This window comes from Halichoerus grypus, chromosome 12 (genome assembly GCF_964656455.1).
Source record: "Halichoerus grypus chromosome 12, mHalGry1.hap1.1, whole genome shotgun sequence".
Taxonomy (NCBI): Eukaryota; Metazoa; Chordata; class Mammalia; order Carnivora; family Phocidae; genus Halichoerus; species Halichoerus grypus.
In genome coordinates, this window is record NC_135723.1 from 47,384,055 (window position 1) to 47,405,152 (window position 21,098).

General features: G+C 35.8%; 1 protein-coding gene and 1 pseudogene across 10 annotated transcripts in view; both read right to left on the minus strand.

The window, feature by feature from the left end:
* The window catches only part of DGKB (diacylglycerol kinase beta), a 731,665-nt gene that overhangs the window by 8,524 nt on the left and 702,043 nt on the right, over positions 1-21,098 (minus strand). The gene's annotated exons all lie outside the window — the stretch shown is intronic.
* Positions 9,600-9,739, minus strand: LOC118527606 (small nucleolar RNA U3; annotated as a pseudogene).

The following is a 21,098-nucleotide window of genomic DNA, read 5'->3' on the forward strand; positions in this document are numbered from 1 at the left end:
TGACCCAGCAATTGCACTCCTGGGTATTTACCCCAAAGACACAGATGTAGTGAAAAGAAGGGCCATATGCACCCCAATGTTCATAGCAGCAATGTCCGCAATAGCCAAACTGTGGAAAGAGCCGAGATGACCTTCAACAGATGAATGGATAAAGAAGATGTGGTCCATATATGCAATAGAATATTACTCAGCCATCAGAAAGGATGAATACCCAACTTTTACATCAACATGGATGGGACTGGAGGAGATAATGCTAAGTGAAATAAGTCAAGCTGAGAAAGTCAATTATCATATGGTTTTACTTATTTGTGGAACATAAGGAATAGCATGGAGGACATCAGGAGAAGGAAGGGAAAAATGAAGGGGGGGGGGAATCGGAGGGAGAGACAAACCATGAGAGACTATGGACCGTGAGAAACAAACTGAGGGTTTTGGAGGGGAGGGGGTGGGGAGATGGGTTAGCCTGGTGATGGGTATTAAGGAGGGCCCGTACTGCATGGAGCACTGGGTGTTATATGAAAACAATGAATCATGGATCATTACATCAAAAACTAATGATGTATTGTATGGTGACTAACATAACATAAACAACAACAACAACAACAACAACAAAACAACTTTCGTTAGTCTAACTAAAATTGAGATAAGAGAGGAAAGTCTTTTCTGACTCATTCTCCAGGCAAGTTCCACAGATTCATTGGATTTTTCTTTCCTAGCTCCCTATTCCCTAACACCAAATATTCTCACTACCCTTTATTACAAGGCATAGTGTTTCTTTTCCTCAGGTCATCTGAACACCTTGTCCAATATCCAGTCCCTGGAGGCCCTGGCTACTCACCAAAGGGCCTACTAAGTTTTCTGATAAGAGGGGCATCCAGGATGGCAGTGTAGGAAGATTTTGAACTCACCTTCTCCCATGGACATACCAGATTTGCTACTACATATGGATCATTTCCCTCTGAAAAATATCTGAAAACTAGATGAACTGCTCTCCACAACAAAGGATAAAAGAACCACACTGAGATGGGTAGGAAAAGCCCCACCCTGGCACAGCAACACACAGTAGGGAGGGATATCATCAGACAAGCACTTCTCCTGGAGAAGTAGGAGGCAGCGACTGGTTCCCCACATTGGATACCCCAGCTCCTGTGTGCACTGGAGAGATGATCCCGAGAAAGTCTGGATTAGAAAACCAATGGGGCTGACATCTGAGGTTCCCAAAGTGTTACAGGAAAGATTCCCCTCTTGGAGGGCTTACATGCTGTCTTGCTTGCCCTGAGACCCAGCAAATTGAAAAGCACCTAGACTATACATGAGGAAGATTCCCATTTGCTGATCTGGTGGCATCAGCTGGAGGGGCAAGGGAGAGTTGAGATTCTTTCTGGAGACAGTTCTCTCTCCACACAGCCTACTAGCACAGGTGGATGAGCTTGGATGTGGCACCCTCCTGTTGCCTTGCTGGGATGGACAGGGACAAGTCATTGTGGTACTTGCTGAGGCAGGAGGGCATGGGTTGTTGCAATGCTCCCCCTCTACCTGACTGGGGCAGGAAAACATGAATGGTCATAGAGTCCTCCCACTTGCCAGCTAAAGTCTGCGAGTAGGGTGGATTTTAACATTGCCCTGGCCTCTGGCTGGGGCTGATAAGTATGAATGATCCCAGCATTCTCCCTTTCCCAGCCTAAAGCTGGTATGCATGCACAGACCAAACATTCTCCATCTGCCTTACTGAAAAAGTGGGCACATGCAATCCATTGGGAGCACCCCTTGATTGCCTGGCCCTGGTGGCCAAGAGACCTGGTATTCCAGAGCTCCACAGGACTGTAACAATTGGAAAAACAGTTCTTGGCAGTCCACGACCCTCAGCGCACTGCACAGACAGCAGCCTGAAACACAACCCCAGTCTTCCTGTGAAAAAGGCCTATTTACTTAGCCTAGAGCTTCAGCTTGAGGGACAGGCTTTGGGTTTCTATACATCTAGAGGCTAAGAAGCACTCCTAGGGAATGTAAGTGGAGAACACTATCCTTGAACACCCCCTTGGCCTTTCTACAGCTCCACAAAACTTTCCAGAAAGAAGCTTATAGTCTCATCTGAATCCCTAGTTTTTGCAACTGTTGCCCAGGGGACACCTCCAGATCTCCTGGTCTACAGACTAGCAATGATTACACATGTGGCCCATAGACTGTAAACATTTCCATCCTTTAAAAGCTGTTACCTGAAAATAGATTCTAAATGAGATTCCTCCTTTTGGATTACTGACAGGTCTTGGCACACACTTACAAATAGAGACATATCAAGAACAAATTATGTGGTTTAGAAAATCAAAAAGCTTCAAGAGACAACCAAAAGCTAGGGCAAGGTTAAATGAGAAGGATCATCACCTATACAAAGCCATTCCCTCAAGACTGAGAAAGGTAGCGGTTTCACCTAAAACATAGAAACAGAGAGTCGAACAAAATGAGAAAACAGAGAAATATGTTTCAAATGAAAGAACAAGACAAATCCTCAGGATAAACATCTTAATGATACAAATATAAGTAATTTACTTGATAAAGAATTCAAAGGAATGATCACAAAGATGCTGACGGAACTTGAGAGAAGAAAGGATGAACATACAACACCTTTAACAATGAGATAACATATAGGGAAAAAAAGTAACAAACATAAGTCACAGAACTGAAGAATACAATAATTGAGCTGAAAAACAAATCTGAGGTGTTCATCAGCAACTGACTCAAGTGGAAGAATAGATCAGCAAGCTGGAAGATAAAGAAACGAAACTCACTCAGAGCAACAAAAAGAAAAAAGAATTAAAAAAAATGAAGACAGCTTAAGGCACCTACAGGACCACATCAAATGGGATGACATTTGCATTATAGGGGTCCTAGGAGAAAGGGGCAGAAAACTTATTTGAAGAAAAAATGGCTGTAAACTCCCCTAACCTAAAGAAAGAAACAGATATCAGGTCCCGGGAGAACAGAAAGTTCCACATAAGATGAGCCCCAAAAGAGCCAAGCTAAGTCACATTATAATTAAAATGTCAAAAGTTAAAGAGATAATCTTAAGACCAGAGAGACAGAGAGAGAGAAAACCAACTTGTTATATACAAGGGAAATCCTATAAGAGTATCAGCAGATTTATCAGCAGAAACTTTGCAAGTCAGAAGAAGTTGGCATGACATATTCAAAGTGATAAAAGGAAAAACCTTCCAACCAAGAATACTCAGTAAGGTTATCATTCAGATTTGCAGGAGAGATAAAGAGTTTTCCAGAAAGCAAAAGCTAAAGGAGTTTATCACTATTAAACTGGCCTTAGAAGAAATGTTAAAGGAATTTCTTTAAGCTGAAAGGAAATGGTACTGGTTAATAACAGGAAAACATGCAAAAGTAAAGTTCTCACTGGAAAAAGTAAATACATAGTAAAGATAGTGGATTAATTAGTTATAAAGCTACTAAGAAGGCTAAAATACATAAGTATTAAAATTAACTAAAACTACACTAATTAGTTATATAAAATAAAAAGACGTAAAAAGTGACATAAAAAACAAAATGTGGGTGGGATAAAAATGCAGTTTTCAAATGTGTTCAAATTTAAGTTGCTATCAACTTAAAAATAAACTGTCATATACATAGGATGATATATATGTGAATCTCATGATAACCACAAAGCAAAGACTTATAGTAAATACACGAAAGTAAATGAGAAAGGAATCTAAACACAACACTAAAGTCACCAAACCACAAGGAAAGAGAGAAAAGAAGAAAAACAGACAGGACCTATAAAAACACCAGAAAATAATGAACAAAATGGCAGTAAGTACACACCCATCAATAATTACTTTAATGTAAGTTGACTAAATTCTCCAATAAAAAGATACAGAGTGGCTGAATGGATTAAAAAACAAACAAACAAAAACAAGATACACTTATATATTGCCTACAAGAGACTCACTTCAGAAGTAAAGACACACACATGGAAAGTGAAGGAATGGAAAAATATCTCCCATACAAATGGAAAAGAATGTTGGTATAGCTATACTCATATCAGACAAAACAGACTTTAAAATAAAGACTGTAGCAAACTGCATGATGATATAGGGATCAATCCAGCAAGAAGATATAATGTTTATAAATGTATATGCATACAATATAGAAACACCGAAATATATAAAGCAAATATTAACAGACCTAAAGGGAGAAATCAATAGCAATACAATAATTGTGGGCGATTTTAATACCCTACTTAATCAATGGATAAATCATCCAGACAGAAAATCAGTAAGAGACTTTGGTCTTAAATGTCACAATAGACCAGATAGACTTAATAAATATATATAGAACAGTCCATCCAAAAGCAGCAGAATACACAATCTTCTTAAGTTCACACAGAACATCCTCCAGAATAGATCACATGTTAGGCTACAAAACAAGTCTCAATAAATTCAGAAAGTGTGAAATCATATCAAACCTCTTTTCAGATCACAATTGTATAAAACTAGATATCAATTACAAAAAGAAAACTGGAAAAAAATCCTACTTCTACATGGAGATTAAACATGTTACTGAGCAATTATTGGGTCATAGAAGAAATCAAAGGAGAATGTTCATAACAATGCAGGTAGGCCTACCTCAAAACACAAGAAAAATCTCAAATAAACAATTTACCTTTATGCCTAAAGGAATTAGAAAAAGAAGTAAAATGAAGCCTAAAGTTAGGAGAAGGAAGGAAATAATAAAGATCAGACTGGAAATAAATAAAACAGAGACTAAAAAGGCAATAGAAAAAAATCAATGAAATCAAGAGCTGCTTCTTTGACAAGATAAACAAAATTCACAAAACTTTAGCTAGACTCTCCAAGCAAAAAAGAGAGAGCTCAAATTAAAAAAAATCAGAAATAAAGGAGAAGTTACAACTATTACCACAGAAATACAAAAGATCATGAGAAACTACTTTGGATAATTATACACCAACAAACTGGACAGCCTAGAAGAAATAGATAAATTTCTAGAAATTTACAATCTTCCAAAATGATTCATGAAGAAATAGAAAATCTTGAATAGACTGATTACTAGTAAGGAGACTGAATCAGTAATTAAGAACTTCAAAAGCAACAACAGTCCAGGACCAAGCAACTTCACTGGTGAATTCTACCAAATATTAAAAGACTTAATACCTATGTTTCTTAAACTCTTCCAAAAACTCAATAGAAGGGTATGCTTCCAATTTCATATTATGAGGCTACCATTACCATGATACCAAAACCAGACAAAGACACCAAACACACACAAATTACAGGCAGATATCCCTGAAGAACACAGAGGTAAAAGATCCTTAACGAAATATTAGCAAACTAAATTCAATACTACATTGAGAAGATTATACACCAAGATCAAGTGGCATCCAGAGATGTAAGAATGGTTCAACATCTGCAAATGAATTGACAAAATTCAAGATCCATTTAAAGTAAAAGCTCTTAACTGAGTATAGATGGAACATATCTCAACATAATAGAGGACACATATGACAAGCCCACAGCTAACATCATACTCAGTGGTAAGAAGCTGAAATATTTCCTCTAAGATCAAGAACAAGACAAGGATGCCTACTACTCCCACTTTTATTCAACAAAGTATTAGAAGTCCTAGACAGAGTAATTAGGCAAGAAAGAGAAATAAAAGGCATCCAAATTGTTAAGAAAGAAGTAAAACTGTCACTATTTGCAGATAACTTGATACATAGAAACATAGAAACCCCTAAAGATTCCAACAACAACAAAAAACTGTTAGTACTAAATAATGAATTCAGTAAAGTTGAAGGATACAAAATTAATGATCAAAATTTTGCAGATTCTACACTATTAATGAACTATCAAAAAAAAGAAATCATGAAAATAATCCCATTTATAATTGGACCAAAAAGCATAAAACATGTAGGAATAAATTTAATCAATTGGGTAAAAGACCTGAACACTAAAAACTGTAAGACACTAAGGAAAGAAATTAAAGAAAACACAATAAATGAAGAGATACTGCATGCTTATGGATTGGAAGAATTAATATTGTTAAAATGTCCATATTACCTAAAGCAATCTACAGATTCAATGCAATCCCTATCGATATTCCCTGGCATTTCTCACAGAACTAGAACAAATCTAAAATGTGTATGGAACCACAGAAGACCACAAATAGTCAAAAAAAAAAAAAAAAAAAAATCCTGAGAAATAAGAACAAAGCCAGAGAAACTATGCTCCTTGATTTCAAAGTAAATTACAAGGCTAAAGTATTTCAAACATTGCAGTATTGGTAGAAAAACTGACACAAAGAGTCAATGGAATAGAGAGCTGAGAAATAAACTCACACATTTTTGGTCAACAAATTTACAACAAAGGAGGCAAGAATACACAATGGGGAAAGGATAGTCTGTTCAATACATGCTGTTGGGAAAACTGGACAGCCACATGCAAAAGAATAAAACTGGGCCACTATCTTACACCACATACAAAAATAAACTCAAAATCGATTAAAGACTTGAACGTAAAATCTGAAACCATAAAATGCCTAGAAAAAAACTTAAGTAGTAAGCTCCTTAACATTCGTTTTAGCAATAATTTTTGGATCTGACTCCAAAGGCAAGGGAAACAAAAGCACAACGAAACAAACAAAAACAAATGGATGACATCAAACTAAAAAGCTTCTGCCCAGCAAAGGAAACTATCAACAAAACAAAAAGGCAACCTACTGAATGGGAGAAGATATTTGCAAGTCATACATCTGATAAGGGGCTAATATCAAAAATACACAAAGAACTTATGAAACTCAGTAACAAAAAACAACCTGATTAAAAAATGAGCAGAGGATCTGAATAGGCATTTTTCCAAAGAAGACATACAGATAGTCAAAAGGCTGATGAAACGATGCTCAATATCACTAATTATCAGGGAAATGGAAATCAAAACCACAAGGAGTTATCACCTTACACCTGTCAGAATGGCTATCATCAAAGGACAAAAAATAACAAAGGCTGGTGAGGATGTGGAGAAAGGGAACCCTCATGCACTGTTGGTGGGATTATAAATTGGGGCAGCCACTCTGAAAAACAGGATGGAAGTTTCTCAAAAAATTAAAAATAGAACTGCCCTATGATCCAGCAATTCCATTACTGGGTATCTATCTGAAGAAAATGAAAACACTAATTGAAAAGATATAAGCAGCCCCATGTTCACTGCAGTATCATTTACAATAGGTAAGATATGGGAACAACCTAAGTGTCCAAAGATGAATAGATGGACAAAGAATATGTGCTATATATATACAATGGGAGACTACTGAGCATAAAAAGAATGAAATCTTGCATTTATGACAACACGGGTGTACCTTGAGAGTATTATACTAAGTGAAATAAGTTAGAGAAGGACAAATACCATATGATTTCACCTATATGTGTAATATAAAAAAACCAAAATGTACAAAACAAAACAACCCAGGACTCGTATATACAGAGAATAAATTTTTGGTTGCCAGACTGGAGAGGGCTTGAGTGGGTAACAAAATGTGTGAAGGGGATTAAGAAGTACAAGACCTCCGGTTATAAAATAAATAACTCATAGGGATGTAATGTGCAGCACTGGGAATATAGTCCATAATACTGTATCAACTTTGTAAGGAGACAGATTGCTAACTAGATACCATGGTGACCATTTTGCAGTATATACAAATGTCCAATCATTATGTTGTACACCTGAAACTAATATAATGTTGTATGTCAATTATACCTCAGTAAATAAAAAACGAAGAGCAGAAAGGCATTCTAATATGATTAAAACAGAGGTGGATCTGTTCTCTTTTCAAGGAGTTCTCAGACCTGCTAGTAAAAGCATAATTTTTTTTATAATTCTTACATTATTTAATTTTATCTTCCTGCAACCCTTGGAGGTCTGCGTCAACATCCTTAGTTTTCAATATATGACAAAAGTGTGGGTTCTGTAACTTGTGTTACACAGCTCATGTTGGTGAGTGCAAGAACTGGGTTTGAGAACTGACTCTCCAACCTCCCCAGCACTCCTCCTGAACTCCCACCTCTGTGCCTTGTGCTACTGTCCTGGAGAGCCTTCCCTTTTTTTCTGCTAATGAAACTTTGATTCCTGTCCTGTCCAGTTCAAATCATATATTATTGTGAAATTTCAAAGCATAGGGATAAAAAAGAAGATTCTAAATGCCCTCTGAGAGGAAAAACTGGTGACTTACCAAAAAATAAAAGTCACATGGCATCAGGTTTCTCAAAAACATTAGTGCTAGAAGAAAATGGAGATACACCTCCAAACCCCAGAGGAAAAGTTAATTTTATCACAGAATTCTATACTTAGTTAATGTATTGATTAAAGGCAAGGGTACAATGAAGACGTTTTCAGTCACAAAACGATTGAGAGCATTTACCTTCTATATGCCCTTTAAAACATATTTGAGGGTGTTCTCCAGCAAAACAAATGGCTGAGCTACGAAAGAGATTCAAAAAACAGAGGATCACACTGCCAACACTAAATGCTGGAAGGATGTGGAACAACAGGAACTCTCATATATTACTGGTGGGAAGACAAAATGGTATAGCCACTTTGGAAGACAGTTTGGTAGTTTCTTATAAAACTAAACATACTCTTATCATTGGATCCAGAGATCACACTCCTTGATATTAATCAAATGATTTGAAAACATGTTTGTACAGAAACCTGCACATGGATGTTTATGGTAGCTTTTTTCATAATTGCCAAAACGTGGAAGCAATCAACATGTCCTTCAGTAGGTGCATAGATACATCAACTATGGTAGTTCCAGACAATGGAATATTATTCAATGCTAAAAAAGAAATGAGCTATCAAGCCATGAAAAGACATGGAGGAACCTTAATTACATACTATAAGGTGAAAGAAGCCAATCTGGAAATGCTACGTACAGAATGATTCCAACTTACTGCATTCTAGAAAAGGCAAAACTATGGAGAAGTAAAAATTTATGGTTGCCAAGGGTTATAGCTGAAGAGGGATGAAAAGATGGACCACAAAGAATTTTTAGGGCAGTGAAAATGTTCTCTATGATATTATATTGATAGACACATGTTATTATACATGTGTCCAAACCCACAAACTGTACAACACTAAGAGGAAACCCTAATGTAAACTATGGACTTTGGGCAACTATGTGTTAGTGTAGGTTCAGTGATTATAACAAATGTACTACTTTGGTGAAGGAGGTTACGCACATGTGTAGGCAGGGGGTATATGGGAAATCTGTGTAACTTCTTAATTTTACTGTGAATTTAAAAGTGTTCTAAAAAATCAAGTCTATTAAAAAACAACAATAACAACAACAACAAACAGGGAGTCCAACTGAGAACCAGGATGACAGATTTGCAAGAAACCTAGAAAGACATCTCCAGAGAAGGACTTTTCTATACAAAGAACAAGAGTTGGGGGTTGCCTGGGTGGCTCAGTCGGTTAAGAGTCCCGACTCCTGATTTCAGTTCAGGTCATGATCTCAGGGTTGTGAGATCAAGCCCTATGTTGGGCTCCGTGCTGGGCGTGGAGCCTGCTTAAGATTCTTTTTCTCCCTCTCTGCCTCTACATCCCTCCTCCATTCTCTAAAAATAAACAAATAAATAAAAAATAAAGAACAAGAGTGGGGACAATAGGTAAATTGGTATCTAATTTTAACAAACTATAGAAATGATCCCTGAAAGTATAGTCTTGGTATCTAATTTTAAAAATGAGAATTACTACAATGATGACTTTGAAAAAAGAGATTCCAAAATCCTTATAGAAAAGAAAATGTAATTGTGTGTCAGCATTTGGTTCTGTAGTTGACAACATTTTCATAATCTCAATGATTATATATTTTGTTTTGATTTAAATAAAATCATTACTTTTTTTCAGAAGCAGAAGAGCATAATGGTTGAAAATCACACTGCCTGGGTCCACCACTTCCTATCTGGAGACTTTAGCCAAGTGACTATGACTCATTTCCCTCATTAATAATATAGAGACTTTAAAATAGTGTCTGTTTCATTGGTTTCTTGTTAGGACTAAAATGAATCAAGGCACACAAAATGCTTGGAATGTTACCTGGCACATAAAAATCACTCAGTACATATTCACTATTAGTAAGGGAGCTAAATGGAGTAATATAAGTGTTAAAAACCACTTTTCTATGCATGAAGTAAATAGAATACACCTAAAAGTAACAGGTGAAAAAAAAAAAAAAAAGAAAGCATATTTCTTATAGAGGTAGAGTAAATGACAAGAAAAAGCCAAATAATTCAAAGAACAGACCTAGTGACAAAGAAATGAATGATGGGACAGAAGCTTGCTATTTTTCTTGCAATTCTATACATTCTGCTTTTTTTCAGTGTGCATATATTATTTTGGCATAAACATTTAAAAAATTAACAACAACAACAACAACAACAACAACAGAAATCCCTCTGCGGATGATTCCCTTGCACTCTAGTGCTACGGTTCTCCAAATGTGGTCTACAAACCAGGAGACGTGACCTCACTGTTAGAAATGCAGACTCCCCAATCCCAACCCAGACTTTCTGAATCAGTTTCTACTTTGGAGCAAGATCCCCCAGGTGATTGTTATGCACCTTTAAATTTGAAAAGCCATATCTATTTACACTTGTCATTTTACTTCTCTTCCTAAGGCTTAAGGTCAATGAGTCTGTTGACCTACTGACGGACTGGCCAGCACCTTCTTATACTCACTCCCAAAACCTAGGGCTAAGAAATAACCTAATTTATACAACTTAAATTAACTCTGTTGTTAATCTACTAGATACCAGCTTACTTCAGTTTAGTGCTTGGGCTTCCAAGTTGAATAGACATTTTTTAAACATAATTAAGGTGCTTGTATTCTAATGATGATAGCATATGCAGTGGTAGAATGTGATACGCACTGTGTTACAGAAATATTCTCAGGGTGCAGAGGGAGCACAAAACAATACCATTGAGATCATGGTGGAAAGACAGGATATAATTAAACCTGAGTCTTAGCAATATCACTCTGGAAGCATAGGTTAGGGGCTGGGTGCCATATAAGAGTCAGGGAGATTAGATGGGGGGTTAATATAATAATCTAGGGAAAAATTAAAATGGATTTTAATTGTGGCAGTGGTAATGCGAATGGAGTAGGGGGTAGATTTGAGAGATATCAAGGAGGCACATATAGGACATGATTGAATGTGTGGAGTACTGGAAAACAGAAAGATTCTAGTATGACTCCTGTGCTATTAGCTTTGTTTGCTATGTGTCTGGTGATGCTTTTTAATAGAAGGAGATACATTTTTGGCAGGGGTGGAAACCGAGAAGTTTGTGAACTCTGTGTTGCGTGTTGCATTCTGAAAGTGGTGTTCAGTATCTTTAGATATGTAGGTCTGGAGTTCAGAAGGGTGAACAGGTCTTGACTCAGATTTCGGCGGGATGAACCTATAATAATGTCATCCATTGAGAATAGATTACTGAAGGACAGTTTGGCAAATACAAATATCAGATATTAGACTGCGTACCTGAGGAAAGCTGACATTTAAGGGTGAAGCAGGAGAATGATATTCTATGAAAGAATATGAGTACAAGTAGCCAGAGAGGTAGGAGAAAAACTAGAAAGAAGCACCATGATACAAACATTCCCAGTCAATCTGTTGTGTGGACTATTCCTCTTCCATGAAGGAGGGCGAGACTTCAAATTGCATGTTCTTTGGCTAGTCATGGCTCAGATTCTCACAGGGGTTTGCATATAAGTGATATAAGCTACTGAAATTTTATACTAATTCTAAATCTAGAAGTAATTATATTTGAGAGTTATATACTGTAGGATGTTTGAGTGGTGCTCATGTAATTTAGGGATTGACAAGCATTTCCTGTAAAGCATCTTCTGCTAGATGGTAAATATTTTAGGTTTTGTGGGCCACGGGGTCTCTGTAACTACTCATCTCTGCTATTGTAGCACAGGAGTGTCCATCAGCTACATGTAAATAAACAGGTGTGACTGTGTTCCAGTAAAACTTTATGTTTGAAAGCTAAAATATGAATTTTATATAATTTTAACATTATGAAATATTATCCTTCTTTTGCTTTTTCAACCATTTAAAATGTAAAAAAAAAATCTTAACTCTTTTGCTATATAAAAACAGGCAGCTGTCCAGATTTTGCCCAAAGGCCATAACTTGCTAACCCCTGATGTAATTACAGTCAAATATAATTACATCTAGAATTATGAGGCATAAAGTAGAAGAAAGAAATTTTAATTTAAAGTTATGATTTAATGGGTCCATAGCTGGAAGATGGATAAAAGTGGAAATAATTTCATATGGCCTATCTTTGATATGCTGAGTGTCACCATTCAGAAATCCTTCTGCAAAGTTCTGGATTAGAATATATGTGACCTTTCCCAATTTTGATTATGTATCAACTGATCATGTTTGGCTTGGCTCAAATGTACAATCTCTTTTTTTTTTTTAAAGATTTTATTTATTTATTTGACAGACAGAGAGAGCGAGAGCAGGAACACAAGCAGGGGGAGGGGGAGAGGGAGAAGCAGGCTTCCTGCCGAGAAGGGAGCCCGATGTGGGACTCGATCCCAGGACCCTGGGATCATGACCTGAGCCGAAGGCAGACGCTTAACGACTGAGACACCCAGGCGCCCTCAAATGTACAATCTCTTTATTGCTTTGTACCAGGGTGGGCTTAATAATATTGTGATTCTTAGAAAGTACCTCAGCAGGTAGTATTTTCCTTTCAAAATTTTCTTCCTGTATCTAGCCAACAAAATGTCCTTTTCTTGCTTCTTTTCTTTAAAAGTTTATTATCGCTGGATTTATTCAGCTACCTTAGAAATGAATGGAGTTTTCAGAGCAAAATAAATGCCATAAAATATCTGTGGGGAGAGCTTAATTTTGGAATTATCTGGAACATTCAAAGTTACCTAGCTTGGTTCTGGAATAAGATGGTCTCCTTCCAATAATGGAAACCATTTTGAATTCATGCACGTAGCTGAGCCATATGACAGCAGGAATAAAGAGCATGCTAAATTTTTCAGGTCCATAACTGCCAAAAAGCAAAGCAATGGAAACATAAAAATTTTCTAAAATCCCTGTGCCAGCTTCTTTATGATTCCAGTCATTATTTTCTGGAATGAGAGTAATATCCAAGTTTAATGTTAAAGTCTTTGATCTAACAACAAATTCAGATAAATTATTGTGAAGATTTACAATAAAATCTTTAAAAAATGGGTTTAAGAGGTTGACTCACTGATGAAATTCACAGCAATTTTAAATATGTATGGTAATGAGAAAAGAGAAACTTTTTCTTGCAAGTGACAGGTTCTTTGGCTACATTAGGAAAGAAATACTTACACCTGGATTTGAGATCTCTTTTAAGATATAAATTTGGCTCTCCTTCCCAAAATATTTTATGGTTATAAGTTGGTTGCCAGGGAAGGTCAACAACATTTATAAAAGCTTTTTATAATGTCCATGTCTCTATAGAGAAATTATACCCACAATCTTAACCTAGTAACTGTTTTTCTTTTCCCAGGGCCTCTCCAAATCTTTGGTCATATGGAAAAAATAAAACAACAAACAACAAATAAACAAAAATTAAAACAGAACAAAACAACACATAAAAATTCCCCTCCTCAACTACAGCCAGAGAATATTCATAATATTCACAACTTATGACTATACTTTTCCTAATGAATAGTATTTTGTAGGCCCTTTCCTATGTGGTCTTTTCACACAGCTTAGGGGTTAAAATCATGGACTTGGAACAGGAGGCAAGAGTTTGAGTGCCAGCTTAGCCACTGGCAAAAGGATCTCACTTTTTTTTTTTAAAGAGGAAGAAAGAGAGAGAGAGAGGAAAGAGAGGAGGGGCAGAGGCAGAGGGAGAGAGAATCTTAAGCAGGACCCATGCCCAGCGCAGAGCCTGATGCGGGGCTCAATCTCACAACCCTGATATCATGACCTGAGCCGAAATCAAGAGTGGAATGCTTAGCCATCTGAGTCACCCAGGTGCCCTAGGATCTCACATTTTTGAGCCTCAGTATCTATTTATTAAAGGAAGCTAACAGTACACCTACTTTATAGGACCACTGCAAGTACAAATGAGGTTCTGCATTTCATATATGTGCTTAATAAATATTACCTGTTATTTTTAGTGTAATTATGCATAGTCCAGTGGAAAAAAAACATTTTCTTCACCCCTCTTCTATCTGAAACAACAATGCATTTGTGATTCCTTGGGTGACATTATGAAATGGCATATATGGCCATCTGCCTTCTCTCTGAGGCAGCCAGAAGCACCTGGTAGGATTCCAGTGACATTCCAGGCTCTACTTCCACCCAAAGAAAATACCAGAAAAAAAATCCATGTGTGACATTTACTAACCCACAGAATGTATTTTTTTTTTTTTTAAACCAAGGGAGACTAATATGTGAGAACATATCTCTTTAATGACCCAATTCCTAGACTCAGCTATACGCTTGGCTATTTAGAGCATCATGGCATTGATGTTAAAGAGTTTCTCACCAATGTTAAACTATTTCATGGTAATCCAACAAACATTTCAACATCCATAAAAAACTGCCATCCCATGGTGTAACAATAACTGACATTCCTAACAATGTGCCTAGGACATTGATTAGGGAGCATAATCTAGTTGAGTTAAATTGGAGTAGAGAGGAAATAACCTGATTATTTTCCAGATTCTCCTATTTTAATGAATTGTCCCATCATTTATTCAGTTGTTCAAGCCAGAAATCCGGATCATCTGTGGTATCTTCTCCTTAACATCCATAAATAACCAGTCTATTACTAATTCTGATCAATTTTATCCCTCAAATATTTTCTGTATCTCCTAACTTTTGTCTTTCTACTTCCACCACTCTAAGGCCTGAACAATTGCAGAAGTCTCCTCACTGGTTATTGCCTTCCCTTCCAATCCATTTCCCACCCAGAATGATCTTATCACCATGCATATCTGATCACATCACTCTCCTGCTTAAACTCTATTTATAGTTCCACTTGACTCTTAAGCTGAAGCTAACCATCCTTCCTGTGGGCGTCAAGGTCCTGCAGCTCTGACTCCCACTGAATCTCCTGCCTTGCCTCACACCTCCTTTCCTTCTGTTCCACACTCATCATGTCATCTTTCAGATCCTTGTACACATGCTCCCTCCTACCTCCTACAGCTCCCTCTGCATACGACACTCTTCCCTCTTTTTATCCTTAGTTCTATGCTCCCCATCCTACGCTTAGTTCTATGCTCCCCTCAGGCCTATTTTGAGTTTCTTTGAAAGTCTTCTTACACCTACTTTGATGAGGTCAAATCCCTCTTTTATACCCTCTCATAATATCATAGTATCACAGCTCATAGTACCAAAAACATTTCACTCACAGACCTTGCATCGTTACGGAAATTTTGTGTGATTCTCTGAGTAATGTGTATCTACACTGAGCTCAGAAACCATACTCTTGTTTGTTTTATTTTGTTTTCTCTCCATTGTAATACTAGGACAAAGTATCTGTACCTTCTTAGAGAAGGAACTCAATAAACATTTGTTGAATGAAAAAATGAGTTGCTGATATTCTTGATTTGGCTGAGATGAAATAATTGCATTCCATTCTTAGTTTTATTTACTGATTTGAAAATCATCTTTAATAATATCTATTTAATTCACCCCATGGAATTGTCATGTGTATAAGACAATGTAATATGTTAAAAATTTTAAAATTTTCTCAGTCTTCTCAAATAAAACATGTGCAGTTATGTTCTGAATATTCAAGAAAACAAAAACAAATGTTATTATATTCTACTCAGTGTATTTTTATTATGAATTTTTTAAATTCAAATTTCTGTTTGAAATTGTTAAGCCATCCAGGGAATATCTCTATGAAACACTGGACCCTGTTCTCTGTTAGTGGATAAGAAGTCTTACTCTTAAAACTTTCAACACTACACTATGTTACCTTTTGAGGAAAAACTTAGGCTATGTTAGCCATATTTTCTAATTTTAATATATAAAGTCAAAGGAAATGAACAGCCAGATAAGATACGATCCCAAGGCAAAGTTGGAGAAAAGTTAGGCCTTGTGATTCTATAGTTTGTATCGACCAGAAGGGAGATGCCTAAGTGATCTGGAAGGAAAGAAATCAAATCTATGTATTAGTTTCATGATGCCCATCAACTAGGAGACACTAGTAACTACCCATTCTAAAGGAGTATTTTCAATTTTGAACTAGATGTAGATATAAATAAAATAACTATTGGTTCTCTTAAAAATCTAATGACAAAAGTCTAAGTACATACAATTTGATCATTTTTAGCATGTTTAACAATCCTGGATCACATCAATAGAAATGCATAAGGGATTACATACTTAGTATATTTTTCATTCCAATTTTTGATCTTTTATGTTTTTGGACATTGTGTTCAATTTGGGTTAGAAGTTATCATCAAAGCATATGAATATGAGAGACACTATCAACTGAAATGAAATAAACTTTTCTAAATTTAAATTAATAACTAGATTAATTCAGATTTCAACATGAAAAATGAAAGAACAATTTAGGTTTATTTCATAGTATTTAGGTAGAATATATTCAAGAAAAGAAGTACAAAAAAGGTAAGTCCAATTGTAAACATAATGTTTGGGATAACTTAAAATATAATATGGTAAGAAAAAATTCTTTAAAATATTTTAGTGCAAAATGCAATCAAATCTAATCAGTTTGGCATTAATTAAGCTCTAATAATGTACTTCAGTATCTCTCCTAAGTAGTGTGATCCATTTCCCCTTCATCCAAGTCGATTTGTGCACATTATGGTGTCATCATAATTTTAAAACATACTGAGAAAATGACAGAGCTGCAAAATTAAAATAAATGATTAATGGTATTTTTTTCATGTTTTGTACTAATAGGTATTACTGAGCCTTTAAATTAATAGAGCTGTCAAGCTCATGGGTGTTACAGATCCAGCAATGAACCAAAATGGAAATTATATATTCCACAGACACCTAAAGATGACACTTTGGAATATTTTAAAATTTAATTAGTAGGTGCAATTGTTTTGTTCCCCATAACCACTGCAAATTAATTGGAAATTAGTCACAACCAATCCTTTTTTTTTTAACAATCTGAAATGAAGAGATTGGTGCTTTACAGCTTAACATTCTTGTTTGGGGGCCAGAATGCACACATGCAGTAAATTGCATTGTCAATTACAAAAACAACAACTGTTGTGAAATTAGGAAAAATTATGCACAGGTAAACAAAACTAATTAATGCGTAAGTAACAGGGGAACACACAAAATAATGCCCAACTAAACATTAACATGCCAGTCTTTGAAAAAAAAATAAAGGCTTGGAAATGCAAATTTATGCAAAAGAATTTACCAGTGAAGTCTTAAGTAAAAGAAGCGTTTAGTTTATGCTTTATTTAACTGCATTTGGAGTCTCACTATCACTCACACCTTAAAAAATATACCTACTAAAACAGCAGTCTGCTTACTCAAATATATTTTAAGATGTCTGAATACTGTTAGTTAATTTTCTATTCTTCAGGATATCCACATTTCGACTCATTAAATAACAAATGGTGGTATTTCCTTCCTTAACATTTATCCCTATTCTGTATTTAAATATTAGGCAAAATGCAATTTCCAGGCACATCAAGAAAATATTCATTATCTACATATACCTGTTGAGCATTTTCCTACTGATAATTTACGGGTTACTCTTTCTTCCATCACTAAAACTATACATGTTCCCTTGTCTGCTTTGCCCATCCCTTTCTAAAGTAAGCCATTAGAGCAGCTTAAGATTCCTTAAAAATAGTGTGTTTACAAAGTCAACATGCAAGTGCCAAGTTACAATAGCTGCATAACTTCAAATGAGAAAACAATACTTTATTAAATTTTCAAAACAAGAATAATTTCTAAAAAATCAAACTGGTGCATTAAATATTATTTAGTACTATTTAAAGTAATCAATTTAATGCAAGAGTCTTGGGAGATTCAAGAGTTAGGTAAACTTGCAGATAACTTTCACAGCGCTATTCTATTTAGATGAGTTTTAATATAATTTTCCTTTTAGATAATAATTAAAGATGTTAAATGTTATGGTGAAATGATATCCTGTTCCAATATGAGTTATCTGTAAATGATTATGGGAGACGAACCATGAGAGACTATGGACTCTGAGAAACAAACTGAGGGTTCTAGAGGGGAGGGAGGTGGGGGGATAGGTTAGCCTGGTGATGGGTATTAAAGAGGGCATATACTGAATGGAGCACTGGGTGTTATACGCAAACAATGAATCATGGAACACTACATCAAAAACTAATGATGTACTGGATGGTGACTAACATAACATAATAAAATTAAATTAAATTTAAAAAACTGATTATGGGAAAACAAAAAGTCACGGCTACATTTTCTATAACACTATGGCCAAATCTCAAAAAGATTTCAAATTTTGTCCCACCATAAAATTACATTGGTTTAACTTTTTTTCCTATATGACTCAAGATCACAGGGAAGCTAGTTTGAACAATAAAAAAGAAGAAAATTCAAGTGCATTATTAAATATAACAATACTTAACATACACCAACAAACAATTAATACTTTCTTAGTGTTGGAAAATGTGATGTATAGTAATTTTCAACAACCCTTCAATACTACCTTCCGATTTCTAGGTAGCTAGTTTTAGGAATAAGGAAATAGTTTCAAGAAGATTAAGTAATTCTCTGAAGTCCAGAGGTCACTGATATAACAAATATGAAACCCTGGTCTCTGGCCTTTATTCTTGTTTTCCATCCATTGGGATATACTTATTTCTCATGGTAATCTTCCTAAGCAATTTTTTTTCCTTCCCTCCTTATGGAAATCCCATAAAACATTGCTTTTAAGAAGTGAAAAATATTCTTAACCCTAGACTACATTAAATTTCTGCTAAAGTGCTAGAAAAGTTTACTATTTCAGTTGTAGATGTTAGCTTGTTCAAAATAACTTTTAAAATACTAAACTTTAAATGGGTTTCAGATATAAAGCTAATATATAGAAGTTTTAATAAAATGGTTGCGAGTCTCTAATAAAAGAATGGTAAGGCTATTTAACTTCTAATCTGTTTTTAGTTCCCAAGTGTGTGATCAGTTAAGTTAGGTAGTAGGTATATGGGGATCCACCTATCATAGAGATAAGCAAATTTTAGCTATTTTCCTACTTCCTAAATTTGCACCACTCTCTTCATAGATATTCTCGTGTACTGTTTATTGTTAGGCTTTAGTAGCTTCTTGCTACTAAACACTCCATGCACAATTTGCCTACACCCATATTTGTTGTATCTCTAGCAATCAAGAGAGGTCTAAGTACATAAACTATGGAGAAAAGCATTATATTCAGTGCCATTATTTCTTCTAATATAATATTATATGAAATGCTCATTTAAATGGTATTCCCAAGTAGAAAATATGGTCATGGTATTCAACTTTACGAGTGGGTTGAGAGGGCCATTAAAATAATCTTTTCTTAAAAAGGTTTATTTTGCTTCTCAACACAAGGGTCCTACACTGTTTGCTGTGGTTACAGCTGCTAGAGAAAGTCAAAGTGCCAAGGAGTCTCATTGGCTGGCTGCCTTTACACTTAGGCTCCTTTACTCAACACCATCCATTGCAGAAAGCTTCAGAGACATTGTATTTCCTCCTCTCTGAACTTTTTAACCTTAGGCAAACAAGCTTAATCAACTGATGACCAGTTTGGGAGTAGAAAAACAAGTTAGGAACAGACCCAGTCTTGTAACTCTGCTTGGTGACCTTAGTTAGACATTTAACTAACCACCCTCCATAGTCTCTAAGTCTCCCATACAGCCACATGGCTTATTTGCAACAGTCTTAATATATGTTCTCCTACAAAGTAATCTAAAAAACATATCTCATGTAGTCATGCACCTCATTACTAGCCTAGAGAAACACCTAAAACTTTATCCTTACAGGTGAGTAGAAAAACTATGCCTTTTTGATCCATTATTTTCTATCAAACAAGTTACATGCTGTCTTAGCTACTTAAATGCACAAGAATGGAAAAGTAATTTATGACATGTTCTCAATGAATAAGATTTAAGATTCAAGGTTTAGTGCATTTCTTAGACTTACTTAGTTCTTCTTCTTCTTCTTCTTCTTTTTTTTTGGAAGAAATTGGGATTTTGCGGTGAAGTCTCCAAGTTGGCAGATAAGCACTTCTGACTAATAATATGCCAATCTGATGGGGACAATTCAGACAGATCTTAAAATAGCCATACACAATAACATCTAAGAAGAGTGGTGACAGTTTCAGTTCTAGTCAAGGAGCAAACAAACTCCACCCTGTCTCTCTCACTAATGGCAACTACAAATCCTACATAGAAGAGAGCAGCTATCTGAGGATGCTGAAAGCAAAAGATAGCAGGTAGAATGGAGAAGGAAATCAGAGCATAAAGTGCCACTGAACCAATGATGAGTTTTCTTTTTTTTTCTTCCCTCTCACATTTCCTAGCCAGAGATCTTGGAGGAGAGGGCAAGCACAAAAAAAAAGCTATTCCTTAAAGTTGCATACAATCTCCTGAGTTTACCCCTGAGCTGTGTATGAATAGATTTGTCCTTAAGAAGCATACTGACAACTTAAAGAACCAAAATAGGGGATAGATCACCATCGAGGTTCCACACCAGCTTATGGATCTTGTACATGTAAAATGAATCTGAATAACACTGCAAAGACTTTTAAAGTTGAACTGACATTAGAAACACAACTCACAGGAAGCAGCTCAGGATTTGTGACCTGAACCTAACTGGATTCATGACCTGCTAAAATAGCAACAACAATGACAAATCAACATTCCCCATAAGAATTAAATAAAACCCGGAGTTCAGCATACACCTCAAAATTTCTCAACATATGATGATCCAGGAAAATCTCAAAAACTCACATGGGGAAAGACAGCCAATGATGCAAAGCCTGAGATGATCCAAGTGTTAGAGTTACCACCCAGGACCTTAGAGCAGCTACTAAACCGTGCTCCAC